The sequence below is a fragment of the Odocoileus virginianus genome, chromosome 29 (genome assembly GCF_023699985.2).
Source record: "Odocoileus virginianus isolate 20LAN1187 ecotype Illinois chromosome 29, Ovbor_1.2, whole genome shotgun sequence".
Taxonomy (NCBI): Eukaryota; Metazoa; Chordata; class Mammalia; order Artiodactyla; family Cervidae; genus Odocoileus; species Odocoileus virginianus.
Genome location: NC_069702.1, coordinates 26,902,844 through 26,924,767, shown reverse-complemented (window position 1 = coordinate 26,924,767; position 21,924 = coordinate 26,902,844).

Below are 21,924 nucleotides of genomic sequence, written 5' to 3'. Positions count from 1 at the left end.
ATAGACCTATATAGTATCAGACAAAGTCATCAGAATTTCAAAAGACAAACATACTTCACCCATTAATTATCCTGTGTAAAACAAGAGGTAAGCAGAATACATAGGTGTGGCTTTACATTATATTTTATACCGACTAAACTTACAGGAAATAGGTTTTAGTAATGATGTCTTCCTTTAGGGTAATTCCCAGTATAGAGTTCTGGGAAATATTCCTCTTGTAGAAGTCACTTAATTTTCTCTATGATCCTAAAACAGGGGCAAAGAATTGATATCCCTAAAAGTTCATTTCTGGTGCTTTTGGCTGTCTCTCTTTTCCATACATTCTATTGTTATTAAGGTAGAGAATCTCATTTTTATAGGACCTTAGAAGGAAGTGGAAACCTTCTATGGAAATACCTAAACATTTTTATATACTGCTTATTCATCTGTGTTTTTAAAGAGAACTCCAAATAGCATATTTTCTTTGATGTTAAGACAATTTTGTTGCATGATCAAGATGGCAAAATGATTATGAAAAACTGAAGAAAATCGTGAGATGTGAGCCAGACAGTAGGAAAAGATCATTGTGTACCAGGATGCCAGACTTGCTATAGGAACTCCCATTTTTGTGTGTTCCTTTATTTATTTTCCACTTTACAGTTTTCTATTGTTTAAAAAAAATACAGAATTATTTTTTAAAACAGATACATGTACATCTGTACAATTCTGTGCATTCTGATGGTAAGACTATCCATCTGATTATTCAGAAGAGTCAGTTGCATTTGCCATATCTGAAAGAGACAGTAAAGATCTTTATCAGTACTCCCAGCCCCCAGTATGTCTAATCTCACATTAGGTATGGCTATGCCCCTGATGTATCTTTTGTATTTTGAGAATGGGTTGAGAACGGAGATTGTGGGGGTGGTTTTGTTTATGCTGATGGTTGCCATAATGACCAACAATAACACATAGGGTTACATTTCTGCTGCTGAATACTTAGGTATCCTTCAGGGAATTCTCAACCTCAAAAGAAAGCGGTTTCAGGAAGAATAGAAAGGACAGAATACACTTTAGCATACACCAATAGAAGTTAGAAAACTCATTTTTCGACTAGAAAGAACCAGCTTCCAAAGCTTCAAAGCCATTGAATAAAGCCCACAAAGGGCTTGTTATCTACAGATGCAGTAGTGAGTTATCCTGTTTATGCAGCTTATAAATGACTGAGGCTTCCACCCCTCTCTCTGACTTTGGATTTTTTTCTACCATTCACCTTGTATTGATTCACTCGACTTTAATTTTGGAAGAGTCTGCGATGCAGATGACCAATTCAAGGGGCATAACTCAGCATAAATTGGCTTGTCAGGTAGCCCCCAAAGTGTCCCTGAGCCATCTTCTTACATTATGCATTATGGGTTGAAAGCCTTTAGTGGCCCCCAGGAACAGGTCAATAAAGTGGGCTCGGTTTACAGTTTGAGTCAACCTTCTAAGATGGTTCAGGCTTCCCTGGCGGCTCATCCCATAAAGAATCTGCCTGCAGTGAGGGAGACCTGAGTTTGATCCCTGGGTTGGGAAGATCCCCTGGAGAATGTAACGGCTACCCACTCCAGTACTCTGTCCGGGAGAATTCCATGGACTGTATAGTCCATGAGTTCGCAAAGAACTGGACATGACTGAATGACTTTCACCTTCACTTTCTAAGATGGTTCAGTTTCTAGTCTTTCCCATATCAACTGGTCCACCACTAAGTTGTGTTTTCAACTTGGTGAGGCCAAATACATGGAAACTGAGAATGTACTACTAATTCTTCAGTTTCTTTTGTCCTGTGGCTCACAGATTCTTGCCTTCCTAGCAGAAGGGATACACCTCATGACGTGAGTGAAGTGAAATGAAGTGAAGTCGCTCAGTCATGTCCAACTCTTTGCGACCCCATGGACTGTAGTCTAGTAGGCTCCTCGGTCCATGGGATTTTCCAGGCAAGAGTACTGGAGTGTGTTGCCATTTCCTACACCTCATGAGAGGCTAAGAAAGCATCATGGAAGAAGTGACATTTAAACTGAATCTCAAGGGGTAAGTAGGAGTTTGTGATGTGAGTGCATTGATGATAGAAGGGATCAACAGTGTCATGGGAGAACATACAACATCTTCAGCTCATTTCAGTTCATTTCAGTCGCTCAGTCGTGTCTGACTCTTTGCGACCCCATGAACCACAGCACGCCAGGCCTCCCTGTCTATCACCAACTCCCAGAGTTCACCCAAACTCATGTCCGTCAAGTCAGTGATGCCATTCAGCCATCTCATCTTCTGTCATCCCCTTCTCCTCCTGCCCCCAATCCCTCCCATCATCAGGGACTTTTCCAATGAGTCAACTCTTCGCATGAGGTGGCCAAAGTATTGGAGTTTCAGCTTCAGCATCAGTCCTTCCAATGAACACCCAGGACTGATCCCCTTTAGGATGGACTGGTTGAATCTCCTTGCAGTCCACGGGACTCTCCAGAGTCTTCTCCAACACCACAGTTCAAACATCTTAGGAACTGTTAAACAAAAAATTGCTGTGGCTAGGGTATTAGCAGGGACAGTGGACAAAACTAAGAGAAGAAGTTTCAGATTTTGAAGGACTTTGTATGCTAAGCTGTAGGTTTTCAAACTTTTTTTTTCCTGCCTCAATTAATAGATGATGCTCATATGTATAGGATACACTCATGCATATAAGGAAAGCTATCTATGAGCTCTAGTACTTTGATTATACATTCTTCTAGTTCAATTCCAGTTAAGGTAGTATTTTATTGTTGTTCAGTCGCTAAGTTGTGTTTGACTCTTTGCAGCCCATGGAATGCAGCACACCAAGCTCCCTTGTCCTTCACTATCTCCTGGAGTTTGCTCAAATTCATGTCCATTGAGTTGGTGATGCTATCTAACCATCTCATCTTCTGCTGGCCTCTTCTCCTTTTACCTTCTATTTTTCATAGCATCAGGGTCTTCTTCAATGAGTTGGCTCTTCACATCAGGTGGCCCAAGTATCAGTTTCAGCTTCAGCATCAACCTTCCAATGAATATTCAGGATTAATTTCCTTTAGGATTGACTAGTTTGATCTCCTTGCTGTCCAAGGGACTCTCAAGAGTCTTTTCCAGCACCACGTCAAAAGCATTAGTTCTTCTGCACTCAGACTTCTTTATGGTAGTATATTAAAATGCAAATAAGGGAGTTATTTTTTTTAAATAAAATTATCATCTTGACATCTATTTTTTGATATATATTTTTAATTGAAAAGTAAAAGGGCAAAAAGAGAGAAAACTAAATATTTTATCAGTATTAGATATTTTATTGGTAACAAATTACTTTGCCTCATCTCACCACTGATCACAATTGATATCTTGATCTAATGGTAGGGTAGAAAGCTGTTTAATCTTGTGGGTTTCAATAAAAGGTTTTAAAAAGGAAGTAAGATGATCACATTTAGTTCTTTAATTTTAACTGGTGATGGTAGTCAGCTGTACTCAAGGGAGGAGAGTTGATTGCAAGAAAATCATGTGTAGAAAACTAGAAATATTTGGGGAGGGATGATAGAATCTTGAATGGCAGTGGAAGTGGAAATTTGCAGGAGAGGAGATGTTAAAAGCATACGTTGGTGTCTGTTTCTTCTGAGAGGTCAATAAAAACTAAATGAGAGAGACTAAAAGGAAATGTTTTGGTTCCCTTTTAAGGTTATTGGTAATGTTAACCATAGCAATTTTAATAAAGACAGAAGTCATATTGTCATAAAATTAGGAGCAAATGAAAGAGAAATTAATAGAGAAAAAAATCATTTATAAATCTGGTTATGAGGGAAGGAGCAAGACTGGCTGAGGACCTAAAGGAGTTGTAAGGTCAAGAGGAGCTTTGGTAAAGATAGAACTTTGAATAGATTTATGTGAGAAAATCAAGGAGTAAATAAATTGGAGAAATAAGATAACTGATGAAGTAAAGTCCCAGAGAAATTAAAGAACAGGATTCAAGTTGATAATTACCCACATGGATGGTGTCTCAGATGCTAAAGCCCTGCTATGACAGGAAATGAAGTAAAGGTGGGGGCTAGTATAGCTAGATGGAGAGATGAGGAAAGGGCAGTTAACTGTATGGTCTCTTGCGGTAAAAATGAAGATCATTTGCTGAAAATGAGAGGGAGGAGTCATGGTAGGTGGGGTGCTAAATGGTTGCTATTGCCTTTATTCACTTTCCTTCTGGTACCCAGACCTTGATTTCCCTCCAAGAAACCACTTTAATCCCCCTCCAACTCCCATTCTCAGTCCATGTACTTTATGAAAGCTGAATCTACTCTAAGCACGTGACTCAGGTCTGATCAATCAGAATTCACGTTCTTCTGCACAGAATGATTGACTCAGGGACAGATCTGAACCTTGATGGAGTAAAAAGGGAAATTTTGCTGGGAAATACACTGGATGAGATTAGGAAGATAGAGGAACTGAAATCACCTGGCCATCAACTTGTAAGTATGTGGAACCCAAGAATGGAGCCAGCACCAGGAAGGTGGAGCCAAGAAACCAGGCTTGGTGACTGACAGTGGTTGGGTCCTGGGTTCTTCTAGACTTGACACTAAATCTTAACTGAAATATTTAGTTAAACAGCAAATAAATTCCCTTTTCTCAGGAAGCTAGTTTGGTTGAATTTTCTGATACATAAAACAGATAAATTATAACTGATTAGGAAGGCTGGAAACAGTGATTATAGGGGTGAGCAAAAGAGATGCCAAGGGGAAAGAAAGTATTCTCAGGCGGAAATAAGGCACCCATTCATTATGCCTGATGTTATCTTTAAATTTTCCATAAATTCCCAAAGTAAAACAAACAAACAAAAATCTTAACTGCAGTTCTCAGGAAGACTTGGGTTTCTAAATCTCCTCTTAAGAAACAATGTAATCAACAATATCAGATTTTCTGAGCTTCCCATTTCACTTTATACTTGTAAATGAAGGTGTTTCATTGTTTATTTAAACATTTAAAAAATAAATAAACATTATAGGATGCATTATGATTTTCATGTATGAGATCAACAAGCCCACAGAATTTGCCTTGGCAGTTAGTTATGGTCATACTATAAAGTGTGATGGTTCCAGCTGCAGTTCAGTTCAGTTCAGTTGCTCAGTCGTGTCTGACCCTTTGCGACCCCATGAATGGCAGCATGCCAGGCCTCCCTGTCCATCATCAACTCCCGGGATCTACCCAAACTCATGTCCATCGAGTTGGTGATGCTATCCAGCCATCTCACCCTCTGTCGTCCCCTTCTCCTCCTGCTCCCAATCCCTCCCAGCATCAGGGTCTTTTCCAAAGAGTCAACTCTTCACATGAGGTGACCAAAATATTGGAGTTTAGTTTCAGCTTCAGTCCTTCCAATGAACACCCAGGACTGACCTCCTTTAGGATGGACTGGCTGGATCTCCTTGCAGTCCAAGGACTCTCAAGAGTCTTCTCCAACACCACAGTTTGAAAGCATCAATTCTTTGGTGCTCAGCTTTCTTCACAGTCCAACTCTCACATCCATACATGACCACTGGAAAAACCATAGCCTTGACCAGACGGGCCTTTGTTGGCAAAGTAATGTCTCTGCTTTTTAATATGCTATCTAGGTTGGTCATAACTTTCCTTCCAAGGAGTAAGCGTCTTTTAATTTCATGGCTGCAATCACCATCTGCAGTGATTTTGGAGCCCAAAAAACTAAAGTCTGACACTGTTTCCCCATCCATTTCCCATGAAGTGATGGGACCAGATGCCATGATCTCTGTTTTCTGAATGTTGAGCTTTAAGCCAACTTTTTCACTCTCCTCTTTCACTTTCATCAAGAGGCTTTTTAGTTCCTCTTCACTTTCTGCCATAAGCGTGGTATCATCTGCATATCTGAGGTTATTGATATTTATCCCTGAAATCTTGATCCCAGCTTGTACTTCTTCCAGCACAGCATTTCTCATGATGTACTCTGCATATAAGCTAAACAAGCAGGGTGACAATATGCAGCCTTGACATACTCTTTTTCCTATTTGGAACCAGTCTGTTGTTTCATGTCCAGTTCTAACTGTTGCTTCCTGACCTGCATATAGGTTTCTCAAGAGGCCCAGGTCAGGTGGTCTGGTATTCCCATCTCTTTAAGAATTTTCCACAGTTTATTGTGATCCCACAGTCAAAGGCTTTGGCATAGTCAATAAAGCAGAAATAGATGTTTTTCTGGAACTCTCTTGCTTTTTCGATGATCCAGCCGATGTTGGCAATTTGATCTCTGGTTCCTCTGCCTTTTCTAAAATCAGCTTGAACATCTGAAAGTTCACAGTTCATGTATTGCTGAAGCCAAGCCAGGTTGCAACTTACCCCACTCCTAAAATCAATTCCCACATCTGTCTTCTTTTCTCCCTCCTTCCCACAAATGTGCTTTGATTGCTTACATAGGGGCTAGCCATTTGATCAAAGACAATGGATAAAATGAAATGCAAGCCGACACAGTGTTCCAAGACACTTTGGGACTTGGAACACAGTCATGAGACTTACATTTTGTCAGTCAGTAAACTAGTAATAAAGCCCCCCAAAAGAGATTGCAGCCATGAAATTAAAAGATGCTTACTCCTTGGAAGGGAAGTTATGACCAACCTAGACAGTATATTAAAAAGCAGAGATACTACTTTGTCCACAAAGGTCCACCTAGTCAAGGCTATGGTTTTTCCAGTGGTCATGTATGGATGTGAGAGTTGGACTATGAGGAAAGCTGAGAGTCGAAGAATTGATGCTTTACAACTGTGGTGTTGGAGAAGACTCTTGAGAGTCTCTTGGACTGCAAGGAGATCCAACCAGTCCATCCTAAAGGAGGTCAGTCCTGGATGTTCATTGGAAGGACTAATGTTGAAGCTGAAATTCCAATGCTTTGGCCACGTGATGCAAAGGGCTGACTCATTTGAAAAGGCCCTGATGCTGGGAAAGATTGAGGGCAGGAGGAGAAGGGGATGACAGAGGATGAGATGATTGGATGGCATTACTGACTCAATGGACATGAGTTTGGGTAAACTCCAGGAGTCGGTGATAGACAGGGAGGCCTGGCATGCTGTGGTTCATGGCGTCACAAAGAGTCGGACACGACTGAGCGACTGAACTGAACTGAGGCTAGTAATAGCACACACAACATATTGCAACTGTTACTGTATTGTAAGGAAAATGCATCTTCTTCTGGGTGTGCACAGAAACAAAAGTTTATAAGACAATACTGATCCTTACCATGTGCAACCCACTCTGACATTTTTGTTCCCATTCTATTTCCTTTTTTTAAAAAATGCTGATTGTAATTTTCTATGTTGACTTCATAACCTACTATCAGAGGAGATTTGGCTTGGTCACAAAAGTCAGAGAAGCCTTACCCAAGGAAATGATGATTGAGCTGAGGTCAACAGATGAGTAAGCATTAGTTAGGTTAAAGAAGGGAGAAAAGAGTCATCAGAGGATTCAGCAAGTGTAAAACCAAGGGGCAAGAGGAAGTGGATGTGTACTTGGGACTGAGGAGAGCCAGTGTTTGGTTGCAGTGCCTTGTGAAAGGGGATGGAAGGTGGGGAAGTGATGCCTTATGATGTGGAAAGAGAGATGGCCAACACCAGAAAGGATCTTTCAAGTCATGCTATGGACTGTTGCCTTCGAGAATAATATGATGGCATTGAAGACTTATTCTTTGAAAAGATTGTGTTAGCTAACTGTGCAAAAAAAATGGGTAGAACACTTAGGGTGAGGGAAAACCATAGCTTACATTTGAGTAGATGGCAGTTAATATGGAGGGAAGTATTTTTTTAGCATTAAAAAGTAATTCCTAATGTAACATAAACAGATGCTTATAGTTCTAATCCCAAAATACCTAGGGAAGTTTATTGATAATGTAGATTCCTGGGTTCTACTTGCAAAAATCTTGATTTGATGAGTTTATGTTAGGACTCTGGTATGTGTATATATTTTAAAGTCCCATGGAAATTCTGATGTGCAGTGACGACATATTAATAGAACTATTAAGGGGGTGCCTCTCTTCTTTATTCTATATTCATTTCCATGGGTGACCCAACCCAGTTCTTTAACTGTAAATGCTATCCTGTGATAATCACTCCCAAATTTATGTAATTTAAGCCAAACTTCTCTATTGAACTACATATGACAATATGCAGCTGTTCAATACTTTACATCTTTACTTGGGTGATCAAATTGGAATTTCTAACCTTAGAAATAACATAAAACTTTAAATCCCAAGCCACTTCCCATTCAATCTTCTCCCTGAGTTTCCCTGTCTCCATGATGGTAACTCCATACTTCCATTTGCTCAAGCTAATCTCAGAGCCATCCTTAGGACATCATGTATTTCTTGCCACACAGTCAATTCACTAGCAAGTCCTGTCAGCTCCACCTTTCAAAGACGCCTTTACCTAATGACTTCTCACCAGCTTCAAGGCTTCCACTACAAATGGAAGCATCTTTATCTAGTGCCTGAACTGTTGTAAAATCCTGTGCACTGGTCTCCTTTCATCCTTGTTTGTTCTATTTCACACTGTGCATGTATACCCTGAAAAAGACAGGTAATTTAACTCTTCTGTTGAAGAATCTTCCAAATGGTTTTATAATTCAGCTAGAGGAAATTCAAAGTTCTCATACCCTACAAGGCACAAACCTTTCAACCTCACCATCTCAAACTGCTTTTACTAGTAATTACAGCCATACTGATCCGTAAATATGTCATAGAACTCCTGTGTTAGGATCTTCACACCTGATGGTCTCTCTGCCTGGAGAACTATTTCTCCTAGAACTAGCAAAATTTATCTGTCACTTCCTTCAGTGTTTTGCTGAAATATAGTTATGATAGAGTCCTTCTTAGATCACTCTATATAATTTGTATATGTACACATTATGTATATTGTGTGTGTATATATATAAACTTGTCACTTATGTATATATATGTGTATGTTAATATATTAATATATATGTATATATACATATATTTAATTTGTCAACTGTCACTCTGAATAGTGACTGTTCCTTGAGAGAGAAACTTTGGCCTATTGCTGTATCTTCAGTAATAGGAGAATTTCTTGGTAGAATCTCAATAAACATTTGAGGAATGAATGAATGGCATAGAAAAAGAAGAGATGGTGAGACAGACATGGAGAAGTGGATGGGGATTGGTTTCGAGAGCATGAAATGTTCACAGTGGCATCTCTGGCACACCTCTCTGCCATTGGAAATGGCCAACTCCCATCCTCCTTGGCAGGCAAGGTTGTGTATATGCAAACTGAGCCTTAGGAGAGACAAGGAAGATTGTCAGGCAGTGTTACCTGTATTCACTCTGCTCTTAGACAGTCTGATTTTGAACTCCAGTTCTACCACATTCCTCTGTGACTTTAGCCAAGTCACCCAACCTCTCCAAACTTGTAGCCACTTACCCCTAAAGGAACTAAATGAATTCTTGAGGAGAGGATTAAATGAAGATAATTCATACATTGTATTGGCACAAAGAAGTTATCATCAAATATTAACTGTTGTTCATTATCATATAGTAAAAGGGTAGAACGGGACTAGTTAGTGGCGGGAGAATGAAAAAGAGCAAAGAGGATCAGAAGATCCAAGACGTTGGGCTTACTCTGCAGCAGATATTTAGATAACAAAGGTCTTCCTCACCTGTTAAAATGCTTATTTAGAGCAAGAGGTTTTGAATAGAACACCAGTTGTCACAATCTTTCTAGTATTGACCTAGTAAGAACTTTAGATTTCATGAATAGAGGTAAGGAAGGCATAATCAGGTCAAAGGTCAGATGAAAAGAGGAAGGTAGTTGAGAAAAACAAAAAAACTGATTTAGCAGAGGATTTAGTGTGTCATGTTACACCACATCCTGTTATTTTTGTAGGCTGTTAACCAGTGTCATGTATCCCAGCAGCAAAGACTAATTTTACTCGACATCAGCAACCATTGCCAGGGACAAACACCTTCTGCTTTAGTTGATATGGCCATCAAAAGAACTATAAAAATACAAGCAAGGAATCTCTTTATAACCAGCATTCAGAGAAATGATAGATAAATTTTTTTTTTTTTTACTTACAATGATTTTTTTTCCATTTATTTTTATTAGTTGGAGGCTAATTACTTTACATCATTACAGTAGTTTTTGTCATACATTGAAATGAATTAGCCATGGATTTACATGTATTCCCCATCCCGGTCCCCCCTCCCACCTCCCTCTCCACCCGATCCCTCTGGGTCTTCCCAGTGCACCAGGCCCGAGCACTTGTCTCATGCCCCCAACCTGGGCTGGTGATCTGTTTCACCCTAGATAATATACATGTTTCGATGCTGTTCTCTTGAAACATCCCACCCTCGCCTTCTCCCAGAGTCCACAAGTCTGTTCTATACATCTGAGTCTCTTTTTCTGTTTTGCATATAGGGTTAATGATAGATAAATTATAGCATCATGTAGAGATAGAACTTTATTTCTACATTCAATCACAATAATAAAAAGATCAAAAATTCTGTAAGATGTTTTTATATACTAACTCTGCTATGTCTATCTTTTCTCATTTCCCCAATATACTATGCACCTTTAATAGATTTGTAAAACTCCTATATTTGGAGTAGGAAATGGCAACCCACTCCAGTGTTCTTGCCTTGGAAATTATATGAATGGAGGAACCTGACAGGTTACACTCCATGGGGTCACAAAGAGTCTGAGAGACTAAACATGCAAAACTCCTATTAGCTCATATCCAGTGGTATCATTTAAGGTTTCATGATTCAAAAGAATGCTTGAATAGATTTGGAGTCAATTCACAATTTTAATATGTACCAAAACATTAAATGCTAAAATATATATCACAGGTATCAAAATCATCAAGGCAATCAGACTGGTGAAAACTCTCTCAGAAATGACTGATCAGAGACATGGAAATGTGCAGTTGGGCATTAGTGTTATTTTTAGTTGGGGCTCTATGATTTGGCACTGCAACATCTCAGACTACAAAGTCAACAGACAGGTCATTCTTACGTCTGTCATTAAGTGTCAGGGGTTTTCTACAAACCCCAATACTGGATATGTTGATGAGTAACAAGTGAATGCTTAAGTCAGACATTGAAGCCAAAAATACTCATTGTTGGACATGAAACAATTTTTTCATTGTAAAATTCAACATTTAAATCACATCAGCTATGAGACTCCAGGGAAATGTCTCCCCTCTGAAGATGGCTGGAATGAAGTTCATGGAAAGCCTCCCTCTAAGCATGTCCATCATAGAGGAAGAGGGCTTTTACAACCCCTCTTGAGATGGGCCACTGTAGTTTACAGGAAAGAGCCATCAACCAACAGACGCTGGGCCAGGATGAAGTCTGGTACCAGCCTTAGAGCTAAGTGGACCAGAACCTCAGGAAGGTCTTTCTGTGATAATGAGAGAGTCAGTTCCTAGGCAGGTTGATAAGAAGTCTAGGGGTCCCCAAGGAGAGAGAAGTATGGAATATTCAAGGAGGAAGAAAGGACAAACTTTTTTTACTCTACATTCCTTAGGATTATATAACAATAATGTATCCTGCCTGAGGACAGTCTCTGGCTAATTCTGTTATCTTAAAACATAAATTATGGGAGTAGGTCTGGTCTTTACAAGGATGTATCCTGCCTGAGGACAATCTTTGGATTAAACCTTCTAGCCAACTCTGTTATCTTAAAATGTAAATATGGGAGTGGGTCTGGTGAGGTCTTTGCAACATCCAGACATTCTTTGGATTCATTGGAGAGTATATAACTCCATTGCTAACACTAGCAAAAGGGTATTCTTTTGCCCCCTTCTGATGCCTATGTCAGAAGCTTTCCCTATCTCCTTTATACTTTAATAAAACTTTATTACACAAAAGCTCTGAGCGATCCAGCCTCGTCTCTGGCCCCGGATTGAATTCGTCTCCTCCGGAGGCCAAGAATCCCGCGTCTAATCGTTCAGCAACAACCTTTCAATAAGAAGGGACAAAGAAAGAAGTGAATGAGGCTGTCTTAATGATAAATAAGGAGGACATCTTCTGGTGCTTTTTGACTCCTTGCACAAGGCAAACTGTTGGCCTAGACATTGAGGAAAAACAAGACAAAAGGCGAACATGAAACACACTGCCACCGCACATTATCTTTATACAGTGCTGTTCTGAATTCTTTTAAATCAAATAGAACCAGGGCAGCTTCTCAACTGCCTGGAGACAAACACACCTGAAAACGGTTTAGGGGTGAAGGATGATATAAATTCATCAGTCATTTCTAGGGAATAGCAGATTTTGTAACTTAATAGCAACTAACACACCAAATGTCTACGTAACTTAGTATAGCCTTGATGCTTATGTTTAGGGTTTTCAACATTGTGTATTACAGGGGCTCACATGATGTCTCAGGCATAAGAGAGGAGTTGCTTTTCCCCATTTCAGATATTACTATGTTGGTAGCATTAGTGGGAGCATCCTTCCCATGGCTGCCACACTATGACATAAGAGGTTCTACGAACTGAGAGAAGCAAAAAGGTCATATAGACCCATCCTGTATCTGCTGGTCTTGACTGTACCACCTAGAGATGATGGGGCAGCTCTTAAACCACCTTTCTTCCTGCATCAGAGCCCTTAGAGGAATATATATATATATTTGAAAGAGGAGACTAGGCTTTGTGGGAACTGTCCAACATGTCACAGGAGGAAGATCCCTAGGCTAACCTATAAGTCAGGACTAGCTATCACCAAATTTTAAAACAAACCCAAAAGAGGAAATTTTTCTCTAGCTAGAAGCCTCAGTTTTTCTTAGCTTTTAGGTAGGCTTCTATGAAGTTTGGGCCATAGTTCAGGCTCGGTGATTGGATAAGTCTTAACATTCATGGAAGAATTGCTGAAGTATCAAAAATGGTGCTTGTAGTTACAGAATTATATCTTTCTGGTAGGGGCTCAATCTTCCCTGGTATCTTAGATGGTAAAGCGTCTGACTGTAATGTGGGAGACCTGTGGTCGATCCCTGGGTCGGGAAGATCCCCTGGAGAAGGAAATGGCAATCCAGTCCAGTACTCTTGCCTGGAAAATTCTATGGATGGAGAAGCCTGGTAGGCTATAGACCATGGGGTCGCAAAGAGACAGACATGACTGAGCAACTTCACTGGTTCAGTCATCCTAGAGAAATACAGGCAGACTAATAAAACAAGAAGGACACTGACGCAATTCTGTTGAAAATGCCCTCCTATAGAAGTCGTTCAGTGACCGAAGATTTTCTGGCTGGCTGCTGTCCATGGGGTTGCAAAGAGTTGGACACGACTGAGTGACTCAACTGACAGAAGTTTTTCAGTGATCAAAGATTATCTCTGAGACTCTGGCCTGTGTATTAAAGATTATTGAATGGATATTTAGAATTTGGAGAAGAGAAGGAAAGAAAATGGAAGGGAAAGAAAGTGAACAAAAGAAGGGATATGGATACTTAATTCTTAAAATACCCACCAAATGGCAGGGAGAAGAAATAGAAACCTCTTAGGAGTGGATACTGAAAAGCTATTTCTGAGGATAGTGGAGATAGGCGCAACAAAGCAGATTCTGGTAGATAAAGTTCACTAAGAAAATATGAGATCAGATGTTAGCAGCAGCTAAGTGCTTCTGTGGAGACAAACATGAATTGAGAATGTGAGTGACAATCCCATCACTCTGTTCATCGGTCGGAGTAATTAGAATTTGGGAGAAGCAAGAGAGGGAAGTAGTAGTAGACCCTTAAAATAGGGACTAAAGAAGACCACGAAGTCAGTCCTGGATCTCAGCTCATACCTTGGTTATAGGTTCTGATGTCATGACAGCATGTTGAAGGCATGCCTTCCACATTAAAAGCTTTGAGGGTTGTGGGTAGCCAGGGTTCCTTGCCCAAGTGGAGTCTACATATACTCAGTCCTTGAAAGACAAAAATTCAGTGACATACTTGTGTCTCTGCTAACTCCACAAAGCAACTTGGTTATCTATCTGAGGAACCACTGTTTAGACCTAAGAACATGGCCTCTCAGAAACGGTTAGAAAGATGCCTTAGGGATAGAAAAGGTTTAGTCTCCTAATGACAAACTAGATTCTGAACTACTAAAGTCTTTTCTGTAACTGATATGCCTCTATCAGTTAAAAAACAAAACAGAGGATAGAAGGACCTTTCCTGATTTTTTCCCCTCCTATCATTAAAATTATGAGGGAACAGTCTTGCTTTTCATACAAAGATAGTGATAAAAAATGTTTGTATAATAAATGTATTAATGAATTAGCAACAATAGACCTTTGTGGTTTGAGTTCTGGTGTTTTTCAATGGAGGGTGCATTATAGAGAGACTGTAATTCTTTGAAGAAATTGTAAAATTGTAACATTAAAGAAAGAGATGGCTATGGGTACCTCATTGCAAGGGCATTCAACCTGAACTGTAATGACATTGACAAGACTATTTTTATCTTCTCTAAGATCCTGATACCATATCACCAGAGTAGTCTAAGGAAAAATTAATCACATTGGCTGCTAGAAGTTAGAGGTGAGGAGAAGGGAAAAGTATTAATAATTCCATTTTATTTTGAGTATCTTTATAGAAGGCCCCTCAAATTGAGTCTAAATAATTTTTAATTAAGGAAGCTTCATTACCTGTGGATAGTAGGGTATATTGAAGGGAAATTCATGACAAAGGTTACTGTACTTTCAGGACATGAAATAAATGTTGGCTATTCACAAGGCAAATAAGACATCAAAATGTTAAATGACTCATGGAAGTGTTAATAGAAATCTTGGATAGCTGCTTAGTTAGAGATGAATGATTTAAAACATCTGGTCTAAAGTTGCTGGCTAACAGTTGCCTGGCTGCTGTGGCTATTGAGTTTCTAAGTCATGCCTGACTCTTTGTGACCCTATGGACTGTAGCCCATCAGGCAGCTAGAAGAGTTATAAGATCCCATGATCCCAATGCCTCACTAACTGAAAAAGAAGTCTGGAAAAAGTCACATGGGTGTCTGTTAAGTATGATCCTCTTAAAAATGTTTATTTATTTAACTGCCCCAGGCCTTAGTTGTGACACAGGTAATCTTCAATCTTTGTTGTGGGTATGTGGGTGTATGCATGCTCAGTTGCTTCCGTCGTGCCTGACTCTTTGTGACCCTATGCGCTGTAACGCACCAGGCTCCTCTGTCCATGGGATTCTCCAGGCAAGAATACTGGAGTGGGTTTCCATGCCCTCTTCCAGGGGATCTTCCCAACCCAGGGATCAAACTCAAACTCGTGTATCTTATGTCTCTTGCATTGACAGGAAGATTCTTTGCCACTAGCACCACCTGGGAAGCTCATGGCATGTAGGATTTTTTTTTTCAGGTGTTCTGTGGGAACTGTTAGTTGTGGCATGTGGAAACTAGTTCCCTGAGTAGATTTCAAACATGGGCCCCCTACATTGGGAGAGTGGGGTCTTAGCCATTGGACCACTAGGGAAGTTTGAGTCTGACTCTCTTAATTGTCTATCTAAGGCTGAGTAAAAAGCTGTCCCCCATGTCAAGCAAGACGAGTTTTTTGGCTTGCTGCAAAATTAACGTTCATACTAATACTATTACCATGCATGTGTCAACAGGTGGTTAAGAAACAGGGGAAACCCACTTTGTCTTTTCAATGGAATTTCTTTGGCATTTAAATAAACGCTTCAGGAAATGTTATCAGAAGTCCTCAGTAGGTTTCAGCACCTCATGAACTAGGTGCTTTGTGGTGAAATCCAGCTAGAGGAGGCACTGTAACCCAAGTAACATGTAGGGGCAGTGAAAGCAGACATATCTTGCTTCAGCTGCAGCAGTTTTCACAAAAGCATTCACTGCTCAGCATGGCAAGTGGGTGGCAGCGATGAAAGCCACGGTGTCTGTGACCAGAGAGGAAGCTTGGGTTGCCTTCACCAGCCCCATGCTGCTGTGTGTTTCAGATATTCTTCTTGACGAACATCTTCTGATCCTGCTAGAAATTTTGTTACCTCCCAGTATCTTTTTAACACATTTATTTTTTGCTTATATTGTGATTTGTTCTTTGTAACTAATGACATTATTATCTTCAGCAAGATGTTAGGATCACTCTGGGATTTTTTTTTTTTTTTTTTTTTTTGCCTTCTATGTGTACAGAGAATAGTAGCATTTGTTTTGCAGGATATCATAAAAATCACTTTAAAAGTGATATGAACTAATGTGCCAGATCCTAGAGAAGATGAGAAAGGTTGGGTAATGCAGAAAGAAGGAAATGACTTAAACATGAGGATAAGGGAATTCCCAGGATAAGGGTCCAGCATTTAGGACACCATGCTTTCACTGCCGAGGGGCCCAGGTTCGATCCCTGGTCAGGGGACTAAAAATCCCACAAACCAGGTGGTGCAGCAAAAAATAAATAAATAAAAAGTGTTTAAAGTTAAAAAACAAGACAAAAAACATGAGGATAAATCCAGTACTTTGACACCAGAGACCACTGTATATTGGGGTCCTCAAGGCACTGTTCTAGTCCATGATTTCCTTCCAGATCTCTCACCAGGTAGATTCCATATGTAGTTCTCTGTGCTGATGTCTCCCACACAATAGTTACAGCCAAGACAACTTCCCCAAGTTCCACACTGATATACAACTACCTCCTTGACAATTCCACTTGGATATTTCACAGGTATTTCAATTTTTTTCTGCTTAAGAGAGAATTCTTAATTCTACAACCATCTAAACATGTTCTTTCCCCAGTCTTTTACATAACAATAAATGGCATCTCCATACACTCAATTATTTTCATTAAATAACTAGGAATAATTCTTGAATTTTTGTTTGTTCTTTCACTAAGTCATGTTTAACTCTTTGTGACCCCATGGACTGCAGAATGCCAAGCTTCCCTGTCCTTCACTATCTCCCTGAGTTTGCTCAAACTCATGTTCATTGACTCAGTGGTGCCACCCAATCGTCTCATCTTCTCTTGTCCTCTTCTCGTTTCCCAGCATCAGGGGCTTTTCCAATGAGTCATCTCTTCGCATCAGGTGGCCAAAGTATTGGAGCTTCAGCTTCAGCATCAGTCCTTCCAATGAACATCCAGGACTGATCTCCTTTGGGATGGACTGGTTGGATCTCCTTGCAGTCCAAGGGACCCTCAAGAGTCTCCTCCATTGCCACAATTTATAAGCATCGATTCTTCAGCTCTCAGCCTTCTTTATGACCCAATTCTCACATTCATACATGAGTTGTGGAAAAACCATAGCTTCGACTAAGACCTTTGTAGGCAAAGTGATGTCTCTGTTTTTTAATACACTGTCTAGGTTTGTCATAGCTATTCTTCCAAGGAGCAAGCATCTTTTAATCTCATGACTGAAGTCACGATCTGCATTGATTTTAAAGCCCAAGAGAATAAAATCTAATTCTGTTTTCATGTTTTCCCCATTTATTTGCCATGAAGTGATAGGACCAGATGCTATGATCTTTGTTTTCTGAATGTTGAGTTTTAGGACAGTTTCTTCACTCTCCTCTTTCACCTTTATCAAGAGGTTCTTTAGTTCTTCTTCACTTTAGTTGGCTGTATCCAACTCATGAAGTATATACATGAAGCATATATTCATTATCTTCTGACGTGTCTACATTTCCACTGATAACGTCCTAGTCCACCCATCAAGATTGCTCACCTAGACCAGGCATTGACAAACTTTTTCTATAAAGGACAAAGTAGTACATGTTTTTGCTTTGCAGGTCATAATTATTCAAATATTGCCATCGTAGTTGAAAAATAGATGTAGATAATATGCAAAAAGTCACTGTTGACTGTGTTTCAATAAAACTTTCTTTAAAAAAATAGGAGGCAGGCCCATGGATGATAATTTGCCTACCTTTTGCATAAACTGTTATAATTGCCTTCAAATTGTGTTCTGTGTCCAAATTTTAGGCTACTATGGTTCCATGCAGGAACCAAAAGTTTGTAAAAACATAAAGCAGATCATATCTTCTTGCCACATAAAATCCTTGAAAGACCTTTCAGTGCAAGTGAAATAAAATATAAACTCTTTACCTTGGCCTAGAAATTCCTGCATGACCTGACTCTTGCTTATCTATCTGACCTCACTCATAGTGATCTTCCCCTTTATCACTAAACTCCAGCCATCACCAACCTTTTTTAAAATTTTTATTTATTTATTTTAATTGAAGGATAATTCCTTTATAGTATTGTGATGGTTTTTGCCATACATCAACATGAGTCAGCCATAGACATACAAGCGTCCCCTTTTTAAAAAAAAACAGCAAGGTCTTTCTTACCTCTGACCTTATTGCTCTTTCTGCTTGGAGTCCTCGTCTCTTGATTGGTTGCAGGACTGTGTCACTCTTATGCTTTTGGTGTCAACTTGAATGTTAACACTTTGATGCACACTATTCTAATGGAAGTATTCCCAGTCTACACTTTTTTTATCAAGTTATGAAATTTACTCTACCTTCTTCACAGCATCTATCACAAACTCTATCTTGTTTTTTTTGCCTGTTTTATTTTAACCTCTCTTCCTAGATTATAAACTGACCAGCCCTATTCATCACTATATGTTAAATTCCTAGTCCAGTGAAGGTTTGCAACAAATACAAATTCAGTATATGGATGGACGAATTGGAAGTAAACAAAGTCAGCCACAAATGTTAAGTATCTGAAAACAGGGAGCTCTGAATTGAGAGAATTTCTACCAGGGAGAAAAAGAGAGAAAGAACACTCAAAGAGACCAAACCAAGGAAATTTCAAACTATTGTTGAAGGGAGCAGGAGAAAGAACTGACCAAAAATAAATAAATAAATAAATAAATAAATAAATAAACAAATAAAAGCTTTTACATGGCATTTAGTCAGCAGAAAGAACTTGGAGAATGTGGGGTGCTGCCATCTGAATGGCTATATGATTTTTTTTTATCTGCATAGCACATATGGTGTGTGTGTGTGCTTAGTCAGTCATGTCCAACTCTTTGTGACCCTTTGCACTGTAGCTCACCATGCTCCTCTGTCCATGGAATTCTCCAGGCAAGAAAACTGCAGTGGGTTGCCATTTCCTCCTCTGGGGGATCTTCTTGAGAATTGAACCTTTGTCTCCTACGTCTCCTGCACTGCAGATGATTCTTTACCCACTGAGCCATCAAGAAAACCATCAGCACATATAGTAGCCATTACTTTTATTATTGTTCTTGACTGATACTTTATTATTATGAAACTCTATAAAGAGCTCTATTCTCTGTATCCTTGGTGAAAGAAGCTAGAAAGGCCATTCCAAACACGAGTCAGCTAGAGTCTCTTTTTGTTATCTGGTATTTTTAAAAAATACTTTTTAAACAGTGTGCACAGAAATCTTCTGGAGAGTTTGTTAAATACAGATTCGTAGCAACTCCTTCTCCCATCACGTGCCCCATTTTGATTTAATAGTTCTAGGGCAGGGCCTGAGAATTTTACTGTTTCATTGGGATATACTTCAGAAAATTCTTGTGCTGTAAAATTCATCCATTTAAAGTGTACACTTTGGTGGTTTTTAATATGTTCACAAAGTTGTGCAACCATAATCACTAATTCCAAAATATTTTCATTACCTCCAAAAGAAACTCCATCCACACTTGAAGTCACTCTTCCTTTCTCCGTTTGCCTAGTCCCTGGAAACCACTAGTATTTCTGTCTTTTGGATTTGCCTATTCTGGATTTAGAAAAGGCAGAGGAACCAGAGATCAAATTGCCAACATCTGTGGTATCAAAAAAGCAAGAGAATTCCAGAAAAGCGTCTACTTCTGCTCCATTGACTATGCCAAAGGTTTTGACTGTGTGGATCACAACAAACTGTGGAAAATTCTTAAATAGATGGGAATACCAGACCACCTGACCTGCCTCCTGAGAAATCTTATATGCAGGTCAAGAAGCAACAGTTAGAACTGTACATGGAACAACAGACTGGTTCCAAATCGGGGAAGGAGTATGTCAAGGCTATATATTGCCACCCTGCTTATTTAACTTATATGCAGAGTACATCATGAAAAATGCTGGACTGGATGAAGCACAAGCTGGAATCAAGATTACCGGGGGAAATATCAATAACCTCAGATATGCAGATGACACCACTCTTATGGCAGAAAGTGAAGAGGAACTGAAAAGCCTCTTGATGAAAGTGAGAGAGCAGAGTGAAAAAGCTGGCTTAAAACTCTCAACATTAAAAAAACGAAGACCATGGAATCTGGTCCCATCACTTCATGGCAAATAGATGGGGAAAGAATGGAAACAGTGAGAGACTTTATCTTGGGGGGTTCCAAAATCACTGCAGATGGTGACTGCAGTCATGAAATTAAAAGACGCTTGCTCCTTGGAAGAAAAGTTATGACCAATCTAGACAATATATTAAAAGGCAGGGACTACTTTGCCGACAAAGGTCTGTCTAGTCAAGCTATGGTTTTTCCAGTAGTCATGTATGGATGTGAGAGCTGGACCATAAAGAAAGCTGAGTGCCGAAGAATTGATGCTTTTGAACTGTGATATTGGAGAAGACTCTTGAGAGTCCCTTGGACTTCGAGGAGATCAAACCAGTCAGTCCTAAAGGAAATCAGTCCTGAATATTCATTGGAAAGGCTGATGCTGAAGTTGAAGGTCCTTTGGCACATGATGTGAAGAACTGACTCATTGGAAAAGATTCTGATGCTGGGAAAGATTGAAGGCAGAAGAAGTGGGCGAGAGGATGAGATGATTGGATGGCATCACCGACTCAATGGACTTGAGTATGAGCAAACTCCAGGAGTTGGTGATGGACAGGGAAGCCTGGAATGCCACAGTCTGTGGGGTCACAAAAAGTCAGACCCGACTGAGCAACTGAACTGACTGATTGTAGTTTTTAGTGTGCATTTCCTTAAAACAATAATAATGTTGAACATTTTTTCATGTGCTTATTGGCCATTTGTATATCTTTAAAGAAATGTGTTTTTGAATACTTTGTCCATTTTTAAATGGATTATTTGTCTCTTTATCATTAAGTTGTAAGAGCTATTTGAATATTCTGTATACTAGATGCTTATCATATATACAATTTGCAAATATTTTCTCCCATTATGTAGATTGCCTTTTCATTTTATCTATTAATATATCCCTTGAAACACGAAAGGCTTTCATTTTAATGAAGTTCAGTTTGTCTGTTTTCTTTGGCTGTTAGTCCTTTTGGTGTCTTATCTAAGGAGCCAATGCCTAATCCAAGAACATAAAGACTAACACCTTGGGAATCTCAGTTTTCTTCTAGAATTATACAGTCTTAGCACTTATCTTTAGGTCCTTAGTTTATTCAGTCCTGTATTATTGTTGTTCTGCTTGAATTCAATTTTTCTATCAGTTCACAAAATCCTCACCCAGTTCAGTTTTATGATCTTAAAGTTATCAGGGAAACTGTACTTGTCAAAGTTAACATTATATTAAGACACATCAGATTCTCCAGGAATTTTACATAATTTCTGGAGCACTTATAAACCCATACAAGACATCAGAATGCTTAGTATGACTTCTTATTTGACAATACTTCTCAGGTAATTTCTTGAATCAGTCTAATTGGTTTAATATCTCCATTTGTATAAGGAAAAATTGATTTTATGAATTTTGTCAAAAATATTAAGACATCTGGTCATATAGGATCATAAGTCACTGTACAAATAACACCTTGTCATTCATTTAACCAAAATGACAATGAAGACTTTGTAGGCAAATATGGACAGTTACATAATTGTAAGACCGAGCCTGTTTAAGTAATCAAAGACTTAATATGAAACATAGGAAATTAGGCCTCTCACCTTCTGAGATGACCGGTATCTATCTGTGGAGTGTGTTTTTCCCAGGGCCAGTCTCACCTTTTGAAATGGACCACACTCTGTGTATAAAATGGATGTGTCTCTAAAGGAATCCATTTCTTACCTTTAAAAATATAAACAC